The sequence below is a fragment of the Giraffa tippelskirchi genome, chromosome 8 (genome assembly GCF_054371585.1).
Source record: "Giraffa tippelskirchi isolate mGirTip1 chromosome 8, T2T-mGirTip1v1.2.pri, whole genome shotgun sequence".
Classification (NCBI taxonomy): Eukaryota; Metazoa; Chordata; class Mammalia; order Artiodactyla; family Giraffidae; genus Giraffa; species Giraffa tippelskirchi.
Window position 1 is genome coordinate 124068447 of NC_137282.1, and position 23224 is coordinate 124091670.

At 44.6% G+C, this 23224-nt stretch overlaps 1 long non-coding RNA gene across 1 annotated transcript; it reads right to left on the minus strand.

Moving 5' to 3' along the window:
- Positions 1-5532: 5532 nt before the first annotated feature.
- On the minus strand, positions 5533-22566 carry LOC145517455 (uncharacterized). The gene is made up of 2 exons (XR_014062048.1): positions 19256-22566; positions 5533-6256 (listed from the first exon to the last, which is right to left on the minus strand). It is a non-coding gene; the product is annotated as an uncharacterized LOC145517455 (long non-coding RNA).
- Between the last annotated feature and the right edge of the window lie 658 nt (positions 22567-23224).

Here is a 23224-nt window from a genome sequence, read left to right on the forward strand (position 1 = left end):
AGGAGAATCAGCCGTGGAGTGTGTTAAAAAGACAAATCCTTGGGTTCCATGCTGACATGAGTTACAGTAGCCTTTCCACAGGTAGGGCCAGGGGACCTGTGTGTTTAGCATGCTCCCTAGGTGATTCTTGGGCAGCAGGTCTATGGACTGCTTTCTGGCACAAACAAATGCCTACTCTGGTGTTCTTTTCTACACTGAGAGGAGTAGATGGAGGCTTCTGGCTTCAAAGTAACCAAATCACAAGCACTAATGGATTTTGGTGACACAGGTTATGGGGAACCCTAACCTTAGCTCTTTTTGTTTCCATTCCCCAGGATCTAGAATAAGGCCCAGCACACAGTGATGCCCAATAGATATTTTTGTGTGAACAGTGGTCCTGCCCTACCTTTCTCCTTTGAAGAGTTAGAACCCTGAAACAGTGAGATGATAGACTGTCAAATCCAGGAATGCTTGTGATAAAGAATGCTTTATTTTATAGCAATTGGGTGTTGAATGCTTTTTATTTCTAAATATATGAAGATTGACAAGCGTAAGAGTTTTGTTGCTATTTTCTAATTTAATGACTTTATAATCCAAGAATCTTGTCTCTCTGATGCATCTTAGAAATTTAGTGAAACTTGCTTTACGGCTTGCAGTGTGTAGTCACTTTTTGTCAGCGCTTCACACGCACTGTACTTGTTGGGTGCACAATTTTGTAAATGTTATTGGACCAAGAGTGTTGATTTTGTTATTGTAATCTATCGTATCTTTCCTTATTTGGAGGCTGATCTGTTAATAACTAAGAGTGGTGTATTTAAATCTCTAACTGTGGCTGTAGATTTTCCTATTTGTTTCTATTTGGGGAATCATTTCTACCCTGTTTATGTTTAGACTATTAAATGCTTACTTTTGGGAATTATCGTGTTCTCACTGAATCGAGCTGTTTCCCAATATGTACTGGCAACCTTTCTGTCTTAAAGTCTGTCCTGTCTGATACTGATACACTACACAGCTTTCTTTTTTGTCAGCATTTGTTTGATATATCTGTTTCTAGCCTTCGGTTTTTACCCTTTCCGATGTAGCTATCCTAAATATTGTATAGGTTTGGGGTTTTCCAGTCTGACAATCTCTGTCTTCTAATTGGTGATTCAATTCATATATTATTAATCAAAGTGAGCAAACTTACTTTTGCAACAGAAAAACACAAACTTCCATGGTTTGACAAAATATGGGTTTATTTTTAACCCATGTGCTTGCTGTTCAAGGCAGGTGAGACATTCTGTGTCTATGAAAGTGAAAGTGTAGTCACTCAGTCGTGTCCAACTCTTTCCGACCCCATGGACTGTAGCCTGCCAGGCTCCTCTGTCCATGGAATTCTCCAAGCAAGAATACTGGAGTGGATTGTTATTCCCTTCTCCAGGGGATCTTCCAGACCCAAGGATCGAACCTGGGTCTCCCACATTGGAGGCAGATTCTTTACCGTCTGAGCCCCAAGGGAAGCCCTCTGTATCTATATAGCGTTTCTTAAAAAGTGCCTCATGAACCCAGGCTGGCTTCCTCTTGCATCTCACTGTTGAAAAGCCCTTTGCTTCCAGCTTTGCAGACAGGAGAGGGCCTCGGGAAGGTGCATCTGCTCTTGTAGCTCTGGACCAGAAACCACGTGCCCCCTGAATTAAACAGTGACCCTGCCAGGGTGCAAGGGGGCTGGGAAAATGTAGTTCAGCAGTGTGTTCAGGAAAATATAATGGTTTGGAGAACATATGCACTGTCTTTGCCCCATTTCAGCTGTACTTATTGTGATTATTGCTGTATGTGGACTTGTTTCTAATACTGTATTTATTTCAATATTCTAGTTTTTCCCTTTTTAGTCTTCATCATCTTTATTTTTCAATTAATTTTATTAAAGTATAGTTGATTTACAATGTTGTGCTAATTTCTGCTGTAAAGCAAAGTGAATCAGTTATTCATGTGCATATGTTCACTCTTTTTAGATTCTTTTCCCATATAGGTCATTACAGAGTATTGAATAGAGTTCCCTGTGCTACAGAGTAGGTCCTTATTACTTATATATTTTATATATAGTAGTGTGTATATATCAATCTCAATTTCCCAATTTATCCTTCCTCTTTCTCCCTTGATATCTGTAAGTTTGTTTTCTACATCTGTGACTCTACTTCCGCTTTATAAATAAGTTCTTCTGTACCACTTTTTAAGATTCCACATATAAGCAATATCACATGATATTTGTCTTTGTCTGACTTACTTCACTCAGTATGATAATCTCTAGGTCCATCCATGTTGCTGCAAATGGCATAATTTCATTTTTTATGGCTGAGTATTATTCCATTGTACACACACACACACACACACATATATATCACGTCTTCTTTATCCATTTATCCGTTGGTGGACATTTAAGTTGCTTCCATGCCCTTGCTATTGTAAATAGTGTGGCACTGAACATTGGGGTACATACATTCCACCTTTTTTTTTAACTGTTGTCTATACTTCCTCCTTCTTCCCTCCAACCAGGTAAGCACCTTAGCATACTTTCAAATACATTCAAATACTTCTCCTTCACCAAGGTTTTTGATCAGCCTTACTTCCCATACCTTTTTGGCACCTCCTAACATTTTATCTTGTTGGAATACTTCCTCCCAAAGTATTTTAAACATGAGTACTTATGTGGCAAATCTTCTGAAGCTTTGTATGCCTCAGAACATTCTTTATTATACTATCACTTTGAATAACATTTAGCTGATGTATTAAATTGTTTGACTTTTTTCTCTTTAATGTTTTAAGTAATATTATCCCAATGTCTCTTTGCATCCAGTGTTGATGTTAGGAAATCTGATGTCCCTCTATCCAGAATCTTTTAGAATTTTCTCATTTTTCTGCTACTTTTAATTTCCTTTATTTCTTTATTTTTATTGCTGGCTGTGCTGAGTTTTCATGGGTGCCCAGGCTCTTCTCTAGTTGCTGCGAGCAGAGGCTACTCTCTGGTTGCAGTACGCGGTCTTCTCATTACAGCGGCTTCTCTTGCTGCAGAGCACAGGCTCTGGGGCACTCAGGCTTCAGTAACTGAGGCACAGGGGCTCCGTAGCTGCAGCTCCCAGGCTCTAGAGCACAGGCTCAATGGTTGTGGCGCCTGGGCTTAGTTGCTCCGAGGCATGTGGGATCCTCCCTGACCAGGGATCGAACCTGTATCTCCTGCATTGGTGAGTGGATTCTTTATCACTGAGCAACCGGCGAAGCCCTCACTGTCCGCTATTTTAAAATGTCGTTTTATGTATCTGAAATGGGTTTGTCCTTATCTTCCTGTAGGACATTATGGAGCCCCTTTCTCTTTCAAAGAGATCTTACTCCGATCTAAATTGTAAGATTAAAAAGTAAAGGAAAATACAGTCAAAGACTTAGACATGAGTCATAGTTAGACCTATTTTGATATAAAAAGATTTGACTTGAGTATTATTACTGTGAGTGAAGATTGGAGTAAACGTTAGACCATGTTCAACCCCACTCCAGTACTCTTGCCTGGAAAACCTCATGGACGGAGTAGCCTGGTGGGCTGCATTCCATGGGGTCCCTAAGAGTCGGACACGACTGAGCAACTTCACTTTCACTTTTCACTTTCATGGATTGGAGAAGGAAATGGCAACCCACTCCACTGTTTTTGCCTGGAGAATCCCAGGGATGGGGGAGCCTGGTGAGCTGCCGTCTATGGGGTCACACAGAGTCGGACACGACTGAAGTGACTTAGCAGTTCTCTTTCAATCCTGAGAATTCATCTCTTTTATTTCTGTAACTCTTTTCTCTTCTCTATTTTTATTAATTTTTAAAATATTTATTTATATTTAATTTGTTCATTTACTTAGTTGGCTGTGCCAAGCCTTAGTTGCGGCCCACAGGATCTATGACCTTTGTTGTGACATGTGGGATCCAGTTCCCTGACCAAGGATCCCACTTGGGCCCCTGCGCTGGGAGCTTGGAGTCTCAGCCCCTGGACTGCCAGGGAAGTCCCTCAATCTTTATTTTTATGAAATTCATATTATCCATATTGGGCACGTCTCTCATTTTGTCTTTTGACTTCTCTATTTTCTGTTTCCTTATCCTTTCATCTTTTATTCTAGGAGAGTTCTTTAGTCCTCCAGCTTACTGTTTTTCAGTTGCATGTCTCCCACTATTTATTCTTGTTAACATGGTTTTCCATTTGACTATTATACTTTTTACACCTAGAACTTCTATATAGGTTTCCCCATATCCCCTAGGTTTTTTGTTTTCATATAGTAACTTCTCTTGCTTTTGTAAATGCATTGCTTATGCTCATTTTAAGTGGTTAGTCTATATTTACTAACACTTCTTCTTTTAAGGACACCATGAGCCTGTTTGTTGTTTTCCTTTGAAGGCGGTGGTGCTCCCTCGAAGGGAGGGGGTTATTATTTTGGCCTGTGAAGCAGGGCAGGCCAGAGAAGAAGTGAGAAAGAGGACATGGCCTCCCCGTCCAGGTGCCCGGATACATAATGTAATATTATGACTTTCAGGTTCCTGTATCAAATCCCCATAACAGCTCTTAATTTCTAGTTCCAACTCACCGCCAAGACCATATGTAAGAGCACAATGAACTAGTTTATGTGAAAATTCCCCAAACTGAGACAGATACTCATTCACATCCCCACCTCTTGCTCTGGACCCTGTGGGAGAGATACGTTGATCCACAACGGTGATTCAGACGTGAGTAAACCAGTTAACATACTGGGGTCTCCAAAGAGCTCACAGATGCCCCTGAAAGAAGTGGGGAGAATAAAGTGAAGGCTGGGGGAGTGGGCGGGGCTGTCAGAGGAGGAGTGACCCCGCTACAAAGTGGCATCAAAATGACATTGAATCACTGAGTGCTTAACAGCATTTCTATGGGAAACTTCTGTGAAACAGCAGGTCTACTGCAGAGAAAGATAAATATCACGTGATAGCACTTATATGTGGGATCTAAAGAGAAGACATAAATGAATTTATAGACTCATAGACATAGAAAATAAGCTTATGGCTACCAAAGGGGAGGGAAGAGGGATAAATTAGGAGTTTGGGGTTAAAATATACACACTATTATATATAAAACAGATAGAGACTTTCCTGGTGGTCCAGTGGTAAAGAATCTACCTGCCAATGTAGGAGACACGGTTTCGATCCCTGGCCCAGGAGGATCCCACATGCCACAGAGCAACGAAGCCCGTGTGCCACAACTATTGAGCTGTGTTCTAGCGCCTGGGAGCCGAAACTACTGAAACCTGCTTGCCCCAGAGCCCGCGCTCTGCAACAAAGAAGCCACTGCAGTGAGAAGCCTAAGTAACAAAATAAAATTTAAAAAAATAAAATAAAATAGATAACCAACAAGGATCTACAGGATAACTCAGGGAACTATACTCAATATCGTGTAATAATGTTAGAGAACATGAAAAGTATCCTTATAAATGTATAACTGAATATATATATGTGTGTGTGTGTGTGTGTGTGTGTGTGTATACATAACTGAATCACTTTGCTATATACCTGAAACTAACACAAAATTGTACGATTATATTTGTTCAGAGTAAATCAGCCCCATAGTGAACAGCAACCATCCTTGTTCCCTCTACTTCATTCTCTCGGGTGGAAAGTACCCAGGGTGGAGCCAACATTCTCTAGACCAGCCTCTTGGCAGGTCACGGACTGAGGTACCTGCACCCACATTCTGGGTGTGCGACACGTGCTCTAGGAACTTGAAAGTTTAGAGAGACCGGGGACAGGCCCTGGCATCACCGGGAAGGCACCAGACATGTCCAGCTCTGGCACAGGGGTATTTACTGGTCTTGGGATTTCTCAGGAAGGATGCTGTGTAGGGAGAAGTCCCAGAGACTGGGGCTTATAGATCAGTGTGGGGCTCACCATGTCATCATACTTCAATTTCTGTCCTGCATTAAGTGCTCTCTTTGCGTCAGGACCTCTGCAGTGAGCCAAATGGAGAGGAATCACGGATGGGCAGGAATTGGAGGGGTGTTTGGGGACACTCATCATTGGTGCTGAGGAGCACAGAGATTCAAAGGGACTGGAGCTTTAAAGATCTGATGCAAAAAAAAAAAAGTGGAATTTCCTGCTGGTCCAGTAGCTAGGACTCAGCAAGCTCACTGTGGTGAAACCTGGTTGGGGAACTAAGATCCTGCAAGCCAGTCAGTGCAGCCAATAAATAAATAAAGTAGATTTGATGCTTCCCTTCTGTCCTCTTCTGTCGCTGAAAGGTTGCCACCTGCAGTAGGACAAACAGCGGGGTTAGGACTCCCCTTCATCCCTCACACCTGCCCCTTCAGGGTCTCCCCTCGCAGGCCCCTAAGAAGAAGGTGATCTTTCCAGCCGATGACCAGTGAGAGGTCAAGAAGCACCCTACGGAGAGGTCACCAGTGAGAGGTCAAGCACCCTATGGAGAGGTCACGTCACTCTCTCCAGCTCTCTCCACCTGCCCACCTGCTTGATTTCCTCTCAAACCTGAAGGTTCCCTAAGGCAGGGCTCTTTATAGTTAATGCTGGAAAGGACCCCAGAGATAATTTAGCCAAATCCCCCATCTGTGGGGAAGGGAAACTTTGGACCAGGGAAGGTCTGTGACTTCTCCAAGATCACACAACTGAGTCTAAAAACTCTGAATATTCCATCATTTTGCCCTGGGAAGTGACAGGTTCAGGGGTAGTCATCAAAACACTTCACATCAGCAGTAATAACTAATACTGTGTTGCCATGTCAATGCATTGAGAGAGACTGCAAAGAGGCTGGAGATGAGGTGAGGAGACAGAAAGAAAACATGAAGTTATAATTGCAGCTCTCTGGGTCAGCGCTCCCTGGACACAGGGCCGAGGCAGCCCTCTGAGTTCTCCAGCCAGACATTCTGGCTGAAGGAGAATGGAGACTCAAGGAAAGAGGCAAAAGACAGGACCTACATGGCCCTGGGTGCAGGCACTCAACATCACAAGGAAAGTGGGTGTGGGAGTCTCTCCCAGCGCAGTCCTACACTGGTCTCTATCTTCCACAGGGCAATACATGTACAGAGGAGTGACCGCTGAGTTCAACAAGATGGACCACTAAAAGCAATACTTTTACAACAGAAATTTGCATCCAGTTTGACAGCGCCATGCGCGTATTTCTAGCTGTGACCAAGAAGGAAGCATCAGTGCATGTTCATTGTGGTGCTTTTTATAGTAGCCAAGGCATGGAAGCAACCTAAGTGTCCATCAACAGATGCGGTGCATATACACAATGGAATATTACTCAGCCATTAAAAAGAACAGAATCATGCCATCTGCAGCAACACAGTTGGACCTAGAGAATAACAAAGAAAGACAAATACCATGATAAAAATGAACTTGTTTACAAAACAGAAACAGACTCACAGACATAGAGAACTAACTTATGGTTACCAGGAGGAAGGGTGGTAGAGGGAAGGGATAGATTGGGAGTTTGGGATTGACGCATACCCATTGCTATATTTAAAATAGCCAATGGACTTCACTGGCAGGCCTGTGGTTAAGACCACGAATTTTCACTACAGGGGCCTCAGTTTCCATCCCTGGTCAAGGACCTTAGATCCTGCAAGCTGCATGGCACAGCCTAAACAAATAATAAAATAAAATAGATAACCACAAGGACTTACTGCATAGCACAGGGAACTCTGCTCAATACTCCATAATAACCTAACTGAGACAAAAATTTGAAAAATAATAGATACATGTATATGTAAACTGAAAAAGACCCCATAATGGAAAAGAATATGAAAAAGGATGTATATGTATAACCAAGCCACTTTGCTATGCAGCAGAAATGAACACAACATTATAAATCAACTATATTTAAATAAAATTTTTAAAAATATTAAAAATAAAGAAAAACTGCCCCAGACTAGAATATCCAGAGTGAGTTCCTGGGACTGAGACAAATCGATGTGGACACAATGTACAGACCCAACTGTGCGTGGACAAGGGTTCCACCCTGAAGTGCAGAGGTGAGAGGAAGGATGGGGAGAGAAGCCCCTGGAAGGAGTGGGCTCAGGCATCGCAGAAGAGTTGAGCTCTCTGCCCCATCTCCAAGCCCCAGTAGGTCCCAGGCTGAGTGGCCTGAACCCAGAAGGCTTCACAGAGCCGTGGGGAGACCAGCATGAGAAAGGGCCAGGCTTCCTGCTAATTAAACACAGAAAGAACACTGGATTCCTGACTCTTGCTACAATCTTTTGTTGTTGTTGTTGCAAGGAGGTCGGCAGAGAAAACTAGGAAACACACATAAAAGAAGAAAGAATCAAGATGCTTCTTTTCTTCTCTTCTCCTAATGAGGATATCAGGCTGAGAGATCAAAAGAAGCCTATTGGCTGATAATATTCTAATTCCAAGATCATATTTGGCAGGATGATACATCCTTTTGAGCAAAATGGGGAAATGTCAATTTAGGCAGCTTCATCACAGGCTCAACATTTCTCTTCAAAGAATATTAGTTACCAGCTTAGACGTTTCTGGAGAAAATGTTATGGGGTGTTACAGGGTGCCGGCTTTGACCCTCTCCTGGTCCTCTCTGCTCTCTATTATGTCTGACAAGGTCTTTCTTGGAAAATTTGAATGTTTTATTCTGTTTTTCCAACTCTTTTCCCATCTTCTGCCTTCAAATAGCTTACTGGATGATATATTTATCTTTAACAGCTAAATGTCAATTTGGCTTAAAAACAGTGAGTCACTGTAATGTACACCTGTAACTTATATAATCATGTACAGCAAATAAACTTCAATTTAATTTTTTCTTTAAGTAAAAGTCAGTTTGGCAAGAAAATCACTTAATGTGAGCTTTATCTGTCTCTGTTGTCATAACAAGATTATTTCCCACACTCCTGCTGCTAAGTCGCTTCAGTCGTGCCCGACTCTGTGCGACCCCATAGACGGCAGCCCACCAGGCTCCCCCATCCCTGGGATTCTCCAGGCAAGAACACTGGAGTGGGTTGCCATTTCCTACCACAATGCATGAAAATGAAAAGTGAAAGTGAAGTCGCTCAGTCGTGTCCGACTCTTAGCGACCCCTTGGACTGCAGCCTAGCAGGCTCCTCTGTCCATGGGAGTTTCCAGGCAAGAGTACTGGAGTGGGGTGCCATTGCCTTCTCCGTCCCACACTCCTCGTCCAACCTAAAGTGAATGTCGCCTCCTCCAAGCAGGAGAGCCTGCAGGAACACAATCTGCTTGTCTAACACGTGACCGATTTCTGCCCGGGCCACATTCAAGTCCACTGGTCCCTGAATGGACAGGAGGAAACAGCTGGGGTTGTGTCCACCCACCTGATCCATCATGGAGACTGGGCCTCCCAGCTCCTAGTGATGCTGCAAATGACCCATCGGCAGGGAGGTGTCTACACTTGCCAGTGGAGCACCCCAACCTGGACAGACTGTCCCCTTGGGGTGCAGTGAGTTACTCCCTGACGACCCTGTGGACCCCAAGCTCTGGGGTCCACTCACCATGTGTTGAGGTCATACCACCCCGTGTTTTTTCTCCTCAACCCCCTGACTGTGGTCTGGGCTGGCAGATTCATGCTAGATCTGGAGATTCTAGCATGTGTTTATTCCTGCCCTTAGAGAGCCTAGAGACTCTGTCCTTGTTAGAAAACCTCAGGAAAGTATCACCTTCGTGCCTGGCTCTCGAACACGGGGATTGGCCTCTCCCCTCAGTATCCCTTCAGCCCCTGAAGCTGGGACCTGACCATCTGGCATTGCTTCCCGTGAAGTCTCCACTCCGAGATTCAGAACTTTGGAGTGATTGCCACATTTTAAAGTTAATTTTGATTGGACTGTAGTTGATTTACAATGTTGCGTTCATTTCTGCTGTACAGCAAAGTTAATCACTTATACATATACATATATCCACTCTTTTTTAGATTATTTTCCCATATAGGTCATTACAGAATATTGAGAAGAATCCCTTGTGCTATACAGTAGGTCCTTAACCTAGACAGCATATTAAAAAGCAGACAATACTTTGCAAACAAAGGTCTGTCTAGTCAAAGCTATGGTTTTTCCAGTAGTCATATATGGATGTAAGAGATAGACCATAAAGAAGGCTGAGCACTGAAGAATTGATGCTTTTGAACTTTGGTGTTGGAGAAAACTCTTGATCCCTTGGACTGCAAGGAGATCAAACCAGTCAATCCTAGAGGGAATCAACACTGAATATTCATTGGGAGGACTGATGCTGAAGCTCCAATACTTTAGCCACCTGATGCAAAGTGCCAACTCAAAAAAGACCCTGATGCTGGGAAAGATTGAAGGCAGGAGAAGAAGGGGACGACAGAAGATGAGATGGTTGGATGGCATCACCGACTCAATGGACATGAGTTTGAGTAAACTCCGGGAGATAGTGAAGGACAGGGAAGCCTGGTGAGCTGCAGTCCTTGGGGTCACAAAGAGTCGGACACGACTGAGCAACTGAACAACAACAATAGTGTGTTTATGTCAATTCCAATCTTCCAACCTATCCCTCCTCCTGTCCTTTCCATCTCAATAACCACAAGTTTGTTTTCTACATCTGTGACTTTATAACTACTTCGTAACCATATTTTTAAATCTTAGTTTAAAAATCATTCTGTTACCTTAGAGTCCTGAACATTCCACCCTCTGCTTATGTTGTTATTGTTCAGTCGCTCATTCGTGTCCGACTCTTTGCGACCCCAAGGACTGCAGCTCACCAGGCTTCCTGTCCTTCACCATCTCCCGGAGCTTGCTCAAACTCATGTCCATTGAGTCAGTGATGCCATCCAACCATCTCATCCTCTGTCGTCCCCTTCTCCTCTTACCTTCAATCTTTCCTAGCAACTGGGTCTTTTCCAATGAGTCAGTTCTTCACATCAGGTGGCCAAAGTATTGGAGTTTCAGCTTCAACATCAGTCCTTCTAATGAATATTCAGGGTTGATTTCCTTTAGGATTGAGTGGTTTGATCTCCTTCATATCCAAGGGACTCTCAAGAGTCTTCTCCAATATCACCGTTTGAAAGCATCAATTCTTCAGCATTCTGACTTTCTGTTTGACCAAGAATTCCTTCTAATGTGCCATCATCAGAGCACAGTCATAAAGTTGTGAGTCAACTCAGGATCTTAAGCATCAAATCGGGTTTTGAAACTTGCCCTCTTGGGGGTAGAAAATTATCACAAGAAAACATGGAAGATAAAATTATTAATGCTTCTTTTCCTTTCCATTTTTTATTGGGCAACTATAGGAAATTAACCCTGTGGATGGGGGAAGGAAAGATTGGGAATTTGGGATTAGCAGATGGAAACTATTACATACAGGATGGAGAAAAAACAAAGTCCTACTGTACAGCACAAGGAACTATATTCAACATCCTGTGATACAACATGACGGAAAAGATAGTTTAAAAAGGAATGTCTATATGTGTATAATTGAGTCACTCTGCTGTATAGCAGAAATTGGCACAATATTGTAGATCAAGTATACTGCAATTAAAATAAAATTTTAAAATAAATAAATGTAAAACTTAAAAAGACAAATAAAACTGTGGGATACTTGTAATTTTCATGAGAAATAGTCTTAAGATTTTTGAGAGAAAAGGCAAAATTATCCATTGCCAAGAATCTGAATTTTACCTGTTCTTTAGAGAATCTTCAATAGGCTACCATCGCCCCCTAGTGGCCAATGGTGGAATTTAAACTTGGGACAAGAAACCAAGGGATTCGTCCACAATTAGTTGGAGTAATCCTACATTCACAATGGAAAGGTTAGACATATAAAAGTTAGAATAAATATGGCCAAATGTAGAGGCTTTGGCAGCACCAGCACTTCTGTGGTTTGGCTGTGCTTTGACAGCCCCCATGGAAATATGCTAATCATTGCTCTTTGCAATATTTATATTTTTTTAATAAATTTTGTTTTTCTTTTTTGGCAGCATGGTATGTGGGAGTCTTAGTTTCCCGAACAGGGATTGAACCTGCATTCCCTGAATTTGGAAGCATGGAGTCTCAGCCACTAGATCGCCAGGGAAGTCCCTATTTATATTTTTAAATAATTGCATATAAAGAAACATACCAACAGAAGGCAAAAACATGTCAAACACGTCCCACAAAAACATGTCCAAATCAACTTTGGAAAGAAGAAGGTCTATGTAAGTAGAGTCCTGGTATGTATAAAGCGAGTGGAATCAGCAGCAGCACCGCCCAATAGAACTTTCCTCTATGATGGAAATGTTTATATCCGAGCCGCCCAGTAGGGTACTGCTAGCCGCGTATACTCGTGAGTACTGAAAATGCCAGCGGCTGGTGCAACAAATGGATTCAATTTTTCATTTAATTCTAAATAAGTTAAATTTAATTATTATAGCCACGTGTGACTAGTGATTACCATACTGGACGGGCAGAGTTGAGTTTACAATCCTTCTCTAAAAAAATACGGGCCCTCTTGGAATTCCCTGGTGGTCCAGCGGTTAGGACTCGGCACTTTCACTGCAGAGGCCGTGTCTTCAACCCCTGGTCAGGGAACTGAGATCCCACAAGCCACACGGCATGGCCAAAAAATATACATAAAACAAACAAATAAATGAAGGCTTTGCCTTCTATTGTACCTTTAATGGAGGCAGGACCACCTGTAAGATAAGTTGCTACAAAACTGAAAAATGAAAAAGAAGTTAAGAAGCCAGGGAAGGTAGAGATAAAGAGTCTTCTCTGGTCATTGGATCATTAGATTTGGGGAGAGCAAAATCTCAAAAACCTAACAGGCCCACTAGCAACTTAGTATGTTTACAAAAGAGATGAAGGAAGCATCCAAAAACAGTCCAGTTCTGGCAGATATAGAAGCTACAGCCATAGCTGGCAAAGTCCCAACTCATGTAGTTGGAAAATGCTGGGAAAGAAGCCAAAGGGAATTACCAAGACAAAAAGCTCACAAACTTTGAGAACACAGTACATACGGAAAGGGGGCATCTCCACACACCTCCTCTGATTCACCTTCTGAGTCTAAAGAACTTTGCCCTGAAGATCAAGCCAGACCCTCTCCCAGGACACACCAACAACTCCTGTGTCCTCTCCCCGGATCTGTGTGTGACACGGTCAGCTCTGTCTGGAAACACTACACTCGATTAACAAACATGGGAATAAGGACAGTATTGCAAAAGTCTAGGAACTTTCAGATACACAAGCAAGAGCAACTTTTAATTAGGAAACCTAACCTAATAAGAGGGCTATTTTGACGGTTGGGGCATCTGGAGGAGAAAGAATCTAAAGGGACAGGTTGTGATAACACTCAATGGGGTTACAGAGAAACAAAATGTTTCTGTGGTGATTTCACCTGTCCCTGCGTATGTTCTTTGAATCTATTACTGCAATTTTGGGAAATAGAAAAGCTTCCACTTTGAACCCTTGGAATTCCACGTCCCCACAAAAACATGTCAATAAGAAACAGGGCCAAGTCTCTAGAAGAACATGCAAAAAACAATTATGACAAAATAGTTGGAAAAACTTGAAGTAATCCATCCCACCAACAGAATTCTCTCTCTCTTTTTTTTTTTTTTTGCCACACCTCAAGATCCCCCCACATGTGGGATCTTAATTCCTCATTCCCTGAGGAGGGATTGAACCACGCTCCCTGCACTGGGATGTGGAGTCTTAACCACTGAACTGCCAGGAAAGTCCCAAACAGAACTCTCAAACATCTCATTTTGTTCAGTCAAAAGATAGGTGAATCTTGGAAGTTAATTGCGAATTATAGCAATATTAAGAATAACAGCTAATTCTTTAAAAAATTTTTATTGCAATATAGTTGATTTACAATATTGTGTTAGTTTCATGGGGCTTCCCTGATAGCTCAGTTGGTAAAGAATCCACCTGCAACGCAGGAGACCTGGGTTGGATCCCTGGGTTGGGGAGATCCCCTCGAGAAGGGAAAGGCTATCCACTCCAGTATTCTGGCCTGGAGAATTCCATGGACTGTATAGTCTATGGGGTTGCAAAGAGTTAGTTTCAGCTTTACAATGAAGTGAGTCAGTTATACATATACATATATCCACTCTTTTTTCTTTTTAGATTCTTTTCCTATGCAGCCTATTTCAGAGTATTGAGGAAAGTTCCCTGTACTATACAATATCTTCTTATTAGTCATCTATTTTATTTACAGTAGTGTGTATATGTCAATCACAATCGCCCAATTTATCCTTCTCCATCAATCAGTTCAGTTCAGTCGCTCTTGTGCCCGACTCTTTGTGACCCCATGGACTGCAGCACGCCAGACCTCCATGTCCATAACCAACTCCCAGAGTTTACCCAAACTCACGTCCATTGAGTTGGTGATGCCATCCAGCCATCTCATCCTCTGTCATTCCCTTCTCCTCCCGCCTTCAATCTTTCCCATCATCAGGGTCTTTTCCAATGAGTCAGTTCTTCGCAGCAGGTGGCCAAAGTATTGGAGTTTCAGCTTCAGCATCAGTTCTTCCAATGAATATTCAGGACTGATCTCCTTTAGGATGGACTGGTTGGATCTCCTTGCAGTCCAAGGGGCTCTCAAGAGTCTTCTCCAACACCACAGTTCAAAAGCATCAATTCTTCAGCGCTCAGCTTTCTTTATAGTCCAACTCTCACATCCATACATGACTACTGGAAAAACCATAGCCTTGACTAGACGGACCGTTGTCCTGCTTTTTATTATGCTGTCTAGGTTGGTCATAACTTTTCTTCCAAGGAGTAAACGTCTTTCAATTTCATGGCTGCAGTCACCATCAGCAGTGATTTTGGAGCCCAAGAAAATAAAGTCTGCCACTGTTTCCTCATCTATTTGCCATGAAGTGATGGGACCAAATGCCATGATCTTAGTTTTCTGAATGTTGAGTTTCAAGCCAACTGTTTCACTCTCCTCTTTCACTTTCATCAAGAGGCTCTTTAGTTCTTCTTCGCTTTCTGCCATAAGAGTGGTGTCACCTGCATATCTGAGGTTATTGATATTTCTCCCGGCAATCTTGATTCCTTCCAACTTGTGCTTCCTCCAGCCCAGTGTTTCTCACGATGTACTCTGCATATAAGTTAAATAAGCAGGGTGACAATATACAGCCTGATGTACTCCTTTTCCTATTTGGAACCAGTCTGTTGTTCCATGTCCAGTTCTAACTGTTGCTTCCTGAACTGCATACCGATTTCTCAAGAGGCAGGTCAGGTGGTCTGCAGCCAGGACCCAGGGACCCCACAGAGACTGAGACAGAACTGTGTTTGAGCGTCTCCTGTGGGGGTACGGGTCGGCAGTGGACTGCCACAGGGACAGGGGCTCTGGCTGCAGCAGACTTGGGTATGGCATAAGCCCTCTTGGAGGAGATTACCATTAACCCCACCATGGAGCTGCCAGAAGTTACACAGGACTAGGAAATAGACTCTCGGAGGGCACAACAGAATCTTGTGTGCACCAGGACCCAGGAGAAAGGAGCAGTGACCCCACAAGAGAATGACCCAGACTTGCCTGTGTCTCCAGCAATAGCTAATTCTTAGTATTGTGTTGTTAAGTCACTAAGTCGTGTCTGACTCTTTTGTGATCCCATGGACTGTAGCCGGCTGGGCTCCTCTGTCCATGGGATTCTCCAGGCAAGAATACTGTAGGAGTGGGTTGCCATGCCCTCCTCCAGGGGATCTTCCCTTTCCCAGGGATCTTCTGCACTGGCAGACAGATTCTTTACCATTGAGCCACCTGGGAAGCCCAATTACTAATATTACTCAGTGATAAGAAAAAAAAGAATGAATTGTTGGATAACAAGGTCCTACTTTATAGCACATGGAACTATATTTAATATCCTGGAATAAACCATAATGAAACAGAATATAAAAAATAATGTATATATATATATAATAACTGAGTCATTGTGCTGTACAGTAGAAATTAACACAACACTGTAAACCAGCTATACTTCAATTTTAAATGTTTAGAAAGTAAAAAAGATTTTTTAATTAAAAAATAAAAAAAGAATGAAATATTGCCATTTGCAGCAACATGGATGGACTTAGAGAATATTATACCTAGTGATGTCAGAGAAAGACACATACTATATGATAACACTTATATGTGGAATCTAAAAAATAATATAGATGAATCTATATGCAAAACAGACTCACAGACATAAAAACAAACTTATGGTTCCCAAAGGGGAGGGGGAGGAAGAGACAAATTAGAAGGGAATTAACAGATACAAACTACTATTCATAAAGTAGATAAGCAAGAAGGATTTACTGTATAGCACATGGAGTTGTATTCAATATCTTGTAATAATATATAATACAATTTAACCTGAAAAATATATATAACTGAATCACTTTGTTGTACACTTGAAACAAATCAACTATCACATTTTTTTAAAGAGTAATAGCAAATTCTCTTTTTTAAATAGGTAATTCTTAAATCGTGCCTACTAGATGCCAGGGACTGTTCTAAGTACTTTTTAAAACATATTTATTTTGTTTATTTGTCTGTGCCAGGTCTTAGTTGCAGTGTGCATGCTCGGTCGCTCAGTTGTGTCCAAGTCTTTCTGATCCCATGGACCGTCCACAGCCCACAGGGCTCCTCTGTCCATGGGATTTTCCAGGCAGGAATACTGGAGTGGGTTGCCATTTCCTCTTCTAAGGGATCTTCCCAACAGCAGGCGGGATCTTCAGCTGCAGCATATGGGATCTAGTCCCCTGACTAGGGATCAAACCCAGGCCATCTTGGGAATTTGAAATCTTAGCCTGGACCACCAGGGATGTCCCTAAGTACTTTTTATATATTTCACTCATCTATTTACTTAAAAGTAAGTAAAATGTGGTTAGCACGGTACCTGGTGTTATTTCCTTAGTAAAAGATCTCTCTAAATCAATTCTTGATTAGCATGTAGGCATTCATCTGGCTGATATTCTTTTCAATACCAATGAACTATGCCCACCACCAGTTTGTTTTCCCTTGACTGCCCCAGCAAATCACATTCACTATAGGACCGCAGTAGACATTTTCACCCTGAGGCTCAATCCAATAAAGCAGAAGTTAAAGAGATGACCTAAACCCAATGCAAGGATTAAAACTGTTCATTAAATTTACGACACACTAACCAGGGGTGACTTGAAAACAATTATGTCTGTGAGGAACTTTATGAGGGTGGTAGACATAGCCTTTCCTTTATAGAGGTGACGATTACACAATGAATATGCTTGTCAAAACTCACAGGACAGGACAGTTAAAGAAGATGAAATGACTATATATAAACTATATCTCAGTAAACCTGGTTTTTTTTGAAAACTGCACCCCAAAACTCTGTCTTCCTCTATTGATTTTATTATAAAAAGGGAATGAACCATAAAACCACAAAATTTTCAGTAAATTTTGGGGGAAGAAAATTTTGCCTAACATCAGGCCCTTGAAATTCCCTACCCTCAAAAAGAAGAGCAGAAATTAATCGGCCTGTTTGAATTCTGAAATCTGAATCTCCCACCTCTGTATTAAATTGGGATCTCTTCATCATATTACTAAAAATGGATCCAAATTCATATGGATTTTTTAAATTAATTTATTTATTTTAATTGGAGGCTAATTACAATATTGTGGTGGTTTTTGCCATACACTGACATGAATCAGCCATGGGTGCACATATGTCCCCCGTCTCGAACCTCCTCCCACTTCCCTCCCCACCCCATCCCTCAGGGTCGTCCCAGTGCACCGGCTGTGAGCGCCCTGTTTCATGCATCAAACTTGGACTGGTGATCTATTTCACATATGGTAACATACATGTTTCAATGCTGATGTGGGTCTTTAAACAGTAAGATGCCTTAGGGCTATGCTGTCTGATATGGTAGCCTCTAGCTACATGTGGCCATTGAGGTTAGTTAAAATTTAATAAAACTAAAAATAAAACTCTTTAGGTACACTAACCTGTTCTTTCAAGTGCTTGATAGCCACATGTGGCTAGTGGCCACCATACTGGACTGCACAGATGTAGAGTATATCTGTCATCACAGAAGGTTCTAGTGGAAAGCACGGCTCTCACAGCCAAACAGGTATATAGACCACTGGAGTTTAAGAACTGGAGTACTGAATACATAACTGTATGGCACGGGTCTCTGAAACTTTGGTTTGGCTGACATTTCTGATTAAAATCATCTTGAGGACTTCCCTGGTGGTACGCTGTTGGCCTGCCAATGCAGCGGACACGGGTTCGATCCCTACTCCAGGAAGATCCCACACGCCGCGCGGCAACTAAGCCCATGCACCACAACTACTGAGCCTGTGCTCTAAAGCAGCGAAGGCCCAGCACGGCCAAAAATAAACACAAATCCATTAACATAGAATAAAATCATCTCGAGATGATACATATTACAGCAGTTCCACTGGTACTCCAACAAAGTCAATGACCTTCTCGGGCACTCAGAGGCAAGCACACCAGTAGACATGACTCATGGTGGAGTCACAGAGAAAGTGTGACACACGCTGTAGGTGCCTGTAACAGCCTAAAGAACTGTAAGCAATCCCTAGAGGAAAGTTTGCCAGCAAAACAGGATAAGTAGCCTGTTTATATTTAAATTTCTGCTTAATGCATTGCCTAAAGCTGTTGGTTTTTAGGCCACCACTTCTGGGTAGGTTACATTGGAACCCTCTCCCATGGAGGCAAAAATAAACTATTAAACAGTTGATTTTTAAGGAAGATGTGGGACTGCTTTTTTTTAATTCTTTTTTTAAATTAAATTTTATGAGAGTATAGTTGTTTTACAATGTTGTGCTAGTCTCTACAACAAAGTGAAACAGCAATATGTATACATAGAACACCTCTTTTTTGGATTTCCTTCCCGTTTAGGTCCCCACAGAGCACTGAGTGGAGTTCCCTGTGCTCTACAGCAGGCTCTCAATAGTTACCTATTTTATCCATAGGATCAATAGAGTACATATGTTCATCCCAGTCTCCCAGTTCACCCCACACTCCCTTTTCCCCCTTAGTGTCCATGTGTTTGTTCTCTATGTCTGTGTCTCTATTTCTTTTTTGCAAATAAGATCATCTATACCATTTTCCTAGATTCTACATAGATGTGTTAATTGTGGGACTGCTTCATTGGTAAAAGTAGCCACCGCACAGTCCTCCCTTTCTAGATTTTCTCAAGAAATTATTTAGAGACATACCATGCAGAGAATTGTCCCCCCATATCTTTAAACCCACAATTCCTTAATAGAAATTTCCATTTTATTTGGACTCATAGACTTTGAGGATGAGTCCTAGTTTCCCATCCTCCTTTCCAATTACCTGTGGCCACGCGTGAGTTCTGGCCAACGCATTGTAAGCAGAACTGCTGTGTGCAGCTTCTGGAAGGTGGTCTTGGATCCTTCTTTCTGCTTCCTCTTTCCTGAGAGAAGGCAAACATGAAAGCTGGAACTCCAGCAACCATATTGGACCTGAGAGGTAAGAGTCATGTTAAGGCTACTGCAACAGGAGGGAAAAAGCCTGAATCTCTGACCCAGTTAAACACCATACCAGCTCTGGGGTTCGACGCGAGAAATAAACAAAAGTTAGCCTTGGTTAAACCACGATTGTTCTCAAGGTTTTCTGCGTCTCACAGGTCAGTCAATCCGAACCAATACATACAGCATCTCTGGTTCACAATGAAAACAGAAGAGTAACTCCTGGAAATATAAAATGGAGCTCTCGATGTACGTATCACCCTCAATCACCAGATGTAGTCCCAAGGCAGGACCTCGACGAACGTGTCTCTCACAGCCGCTTATCTGAGCTTACTTGGTGCCTTGTCCAACATGACATCCTCCACAGTGCTTGTCAGTAAAGAGCAAGGGAGGGTCTGTGAGCCCTGAAACTGCGGCTGACAGGATGGAGAATGAATCTCAGATGCTGTTGTGTGGGTCTATGGGCATCTCTTGAGCTTGGTGCCATCTCAAAGGATTTCAGAAAGGACCCGGTGTAGATTCTTTGGTGGTAATAAATCAATAAGACCATTCAGCGACTGTTACGCTTTCCCGTATTCCATGTTGCATCCTCATCTGCCAGGCAGGAGACTTAGTATCTTCAAAGCATTTGCAATAGCCATAAAAATCACTCTTTAAAGACACAACAGGTGGGACTGGTTATTTCTACCACTAAGTGGTGTCAGGCATGTCTACGGCAGCTTTTCCTTCAATCAGTTGTTTGTTTCATTCAGTTGTTTGTTTTGGCTGTGGTGGGTCTTTGTTGCTGCCCACAGCTTCCTCTCGTTGCAGCGAGCGGGGCTGCAGTCTAGCTGTGGTGCGGGGGCTTCTCTTGTTGTGGAGCACCAGCTCTCGGGGCGGGGCTTCAGCAGTTGCAGCACGTGGGCTCAGCAGTTGTGGCACACGGGCTTAGTTGCTCCACAGCATGTGGAATCTTCCTGAGCCAGAGATCGAACTGGTGTCCCTTGCATTGGAAGGCGGATTCTTAACCTCTGGACCACCAGAGAAGTGCTAATGCAGCTTTTCTTTTTCGCCTGATGTCATGTTTCACAGTGATATTAACAAAAGCACAACAGCTATAACCCAAACATGTGTTATACTTTAGCCAAAGAAATTTGCCCAGTGATGCCATATCTCACTGACTTGATGACCAAGCAGAAGCAGAGACATGGAGCCCACAGCCTTCTGGGATATGGAATGCTCCCAAGTACAGTTATCTAAGTGGTCCAAATTTTACAAATTGTTTTTTGACCAGAAGTCCCTGGTAGCTCAGTGGGTAAAGAATCTGCCTGCAATGCAGGAGACCCCAGTTCAATTCCTGGGTCAGGAAGATCACCTGGAGAAGGGATAGGCTACCCACACCAGTATTCTTGGGTTTCCCTGTGGATCAGCTGGTAATAAAGAATCTGCCTGCAACGTTGGAGACCTGGGTTCGATCCCTGGGTTGGGAAGATCCCCTGGAGGAGGGAAAAGCTGCCCACTCCAGTATTCTGGTCTGGAGAATTCCATGGACTGTATAGTCCATGGGGTCACAGAGTCGGGCACAACTGAGTGACTTTCACTTTCACTTTCACAGACACCACAAATATCAGCTTAAGGCTAAGAAGCAGCAGTCCAAAGTGTGGCAGACTAGAGGACCCATCCCCAGCATTTGTGCTATAGTCTTACTGACTTCCCTACTCCAGGTGCCCCCCTCCTAAGCCTGCCAACCTACTGTTGGCTGTGTGCCTGTGTCTGGAACCCTCACACCCTCCTCCAACCTGAGGGGTGAGGGGAGTTGCCGGCAGACAACTCCATCAAAGGACATACTGTTCCAAACGCCATCACTGACTCCCTCTTCCTTATTAGGTTCAAGTCAAACCCTTTTGAGAGGCAGCCAAGACATTTCAGAACCCAGGCCCTCCTACAAGAATTTAGGTTCTGACTCAACCAAACCCAAATCCACTCGCCAGGTTTCTGTTTCCCTCTATATATCTCCTCACCACGCCATCTAGAAGCTTCCACTGCCCACAAGCCCCTGGAGGTGCCGCCGGCACCCACACGTCCAGATGGCGGGACATTTGCCCCACCCACGCCCAGCCCCACCCCGAAACTTCCACCTCTGAGCCCAGCCCTTGAACCCCCTCATCCTTCCTTAGAGCCAGGCCCCAGCTCGCTGCAGGAGCAGGAGAAGCCCCGCCGCAAGCAGAGGGCTGTGGTCCTGGCGTCCTCGCCTGCAGCTTGGCACGGAATTGCTCATAAAACTGTTATACGGGGTTGCTTGGCATACTAGTTAAATAGGCTTTTGTGGATTGGCCTGGGGACCTAACCGCCGTGTATAAATGTTATTGGAGTAAATGCATGGCTTTGTTTCCTCGAGAAAAGCCCTCTGAGCTCAGAGTATCTGACCAAAAGTGACCTTTGGGGGCACTCCCCTTTGTGCTCCGAGGGCGACCTCTGCGGTTTGGCTCCAGCTGCAGAGAAAGCTCTGGAGAAACCTTGGCTCTGGCCCCGGCTTGGCTGGGAGTGGGTGCGGGCGGGCAGAGTGGGGAGTGTCTAGTTAGGTCTTATCTCTCTTCAGCGGAGGCCTGGGGTGCGGGGCGGGGGGAGGAGGGTGTCTGAAGCCGTTGAGATGGAGACGAGAGCGTGGGTGATCCCAGAAGCCACATCCATCGCCTGACCCCAAGCAGACGACGTTCAAGGGCTGCCGCCCTTGGGCCGTGGGCGTGAGGACTCAGCTGATGACTCCAGAGGGGCGGCGGTCAGGGGCCTTTTCGGGGCTCAGAATCGCTGCGCTTGCGCGTTAGCCGGGGGCGCCCTGGGCGCTGGCACCAGGGGGCAGCAGAAGCAGAGACGCGCGCCTCCCGGGCGCCCGCGCCGAAAGGGGTCTTCACCTGCGCCCGGCTTTCCCGCGCGCCCGCCGCCATGGCGAGGCTGGGCTTCCGCATGGGGGGCGCCCTGGGGCTGAGACCGAGTCAGCTCCGGCACTGCAGGGTTTCAGGGATCCGGGCTCTGTCCTCGGGGGCGGGGACGCGGTCCAGGCGGCGCCGTCGGGGATCCCCGGAAGGAGGGGCGGGGTGCTGCCTCCCGGGACTCCGGGTCGGGGATGCAAGCCGGCCCCTCTCCCGCCAGCTCCCCTGGGTCTGCGGACCGGAAGCCAGGACGCGCACACGCGTGCTCCTCCCGCGCCCGCGACCGGGCATCCCGCGAGGAAAGCGGCCTCGCGACCCGGAGGCCCCGGAAGAAGACTTCGTCTCCTGCCCAGACGGGCGGGAGGCGGGATGCGCAGCCTGGGAGCTGCCAGGGATGCCGGGCGGTGCGGCCAGCCCTGAGCAGAGGGGAGACCTGGCCCGGAAGGCTCGGAGCTGCTGAACAAGCCTCGGGGTGGGGGGGCTCTGGGGGGCGGCCGGGAGTCGGAGGAGACTCCGGCCGAGCCCTGTGCGTCTTGCCTGGAGTCTGTGCGGGAAGCCTGGAGGAACGTGGACGCTGATACACACGAGCCTGGGGGGCCCCGCCCGCAGCCCTGGCTATTAATGACCGGGCAGGCAAGCCTGCACCAAAGGCAGGGGCAGTAAACGCCGTCGTGAAAGTCAGCCTGGCTCTCCTCATTCGCAAGGAGCTCAGACCAGGCATCTAAGGCCCCTTCCAGCCTCGAGGTCCCTAAAGGTGGGGAAGGGGTGTCAGTTAAAACCAGGGAGGGTCAGCACGCCCTCACCATGAACTGCTCCGGCGCCAGGGTCGCACAGAACCCTGGGCCCCCAGCTGATGTCGCTGGGGGGTCTGTTATGAACTTTCTCTGCACCCTAACACCGCAACG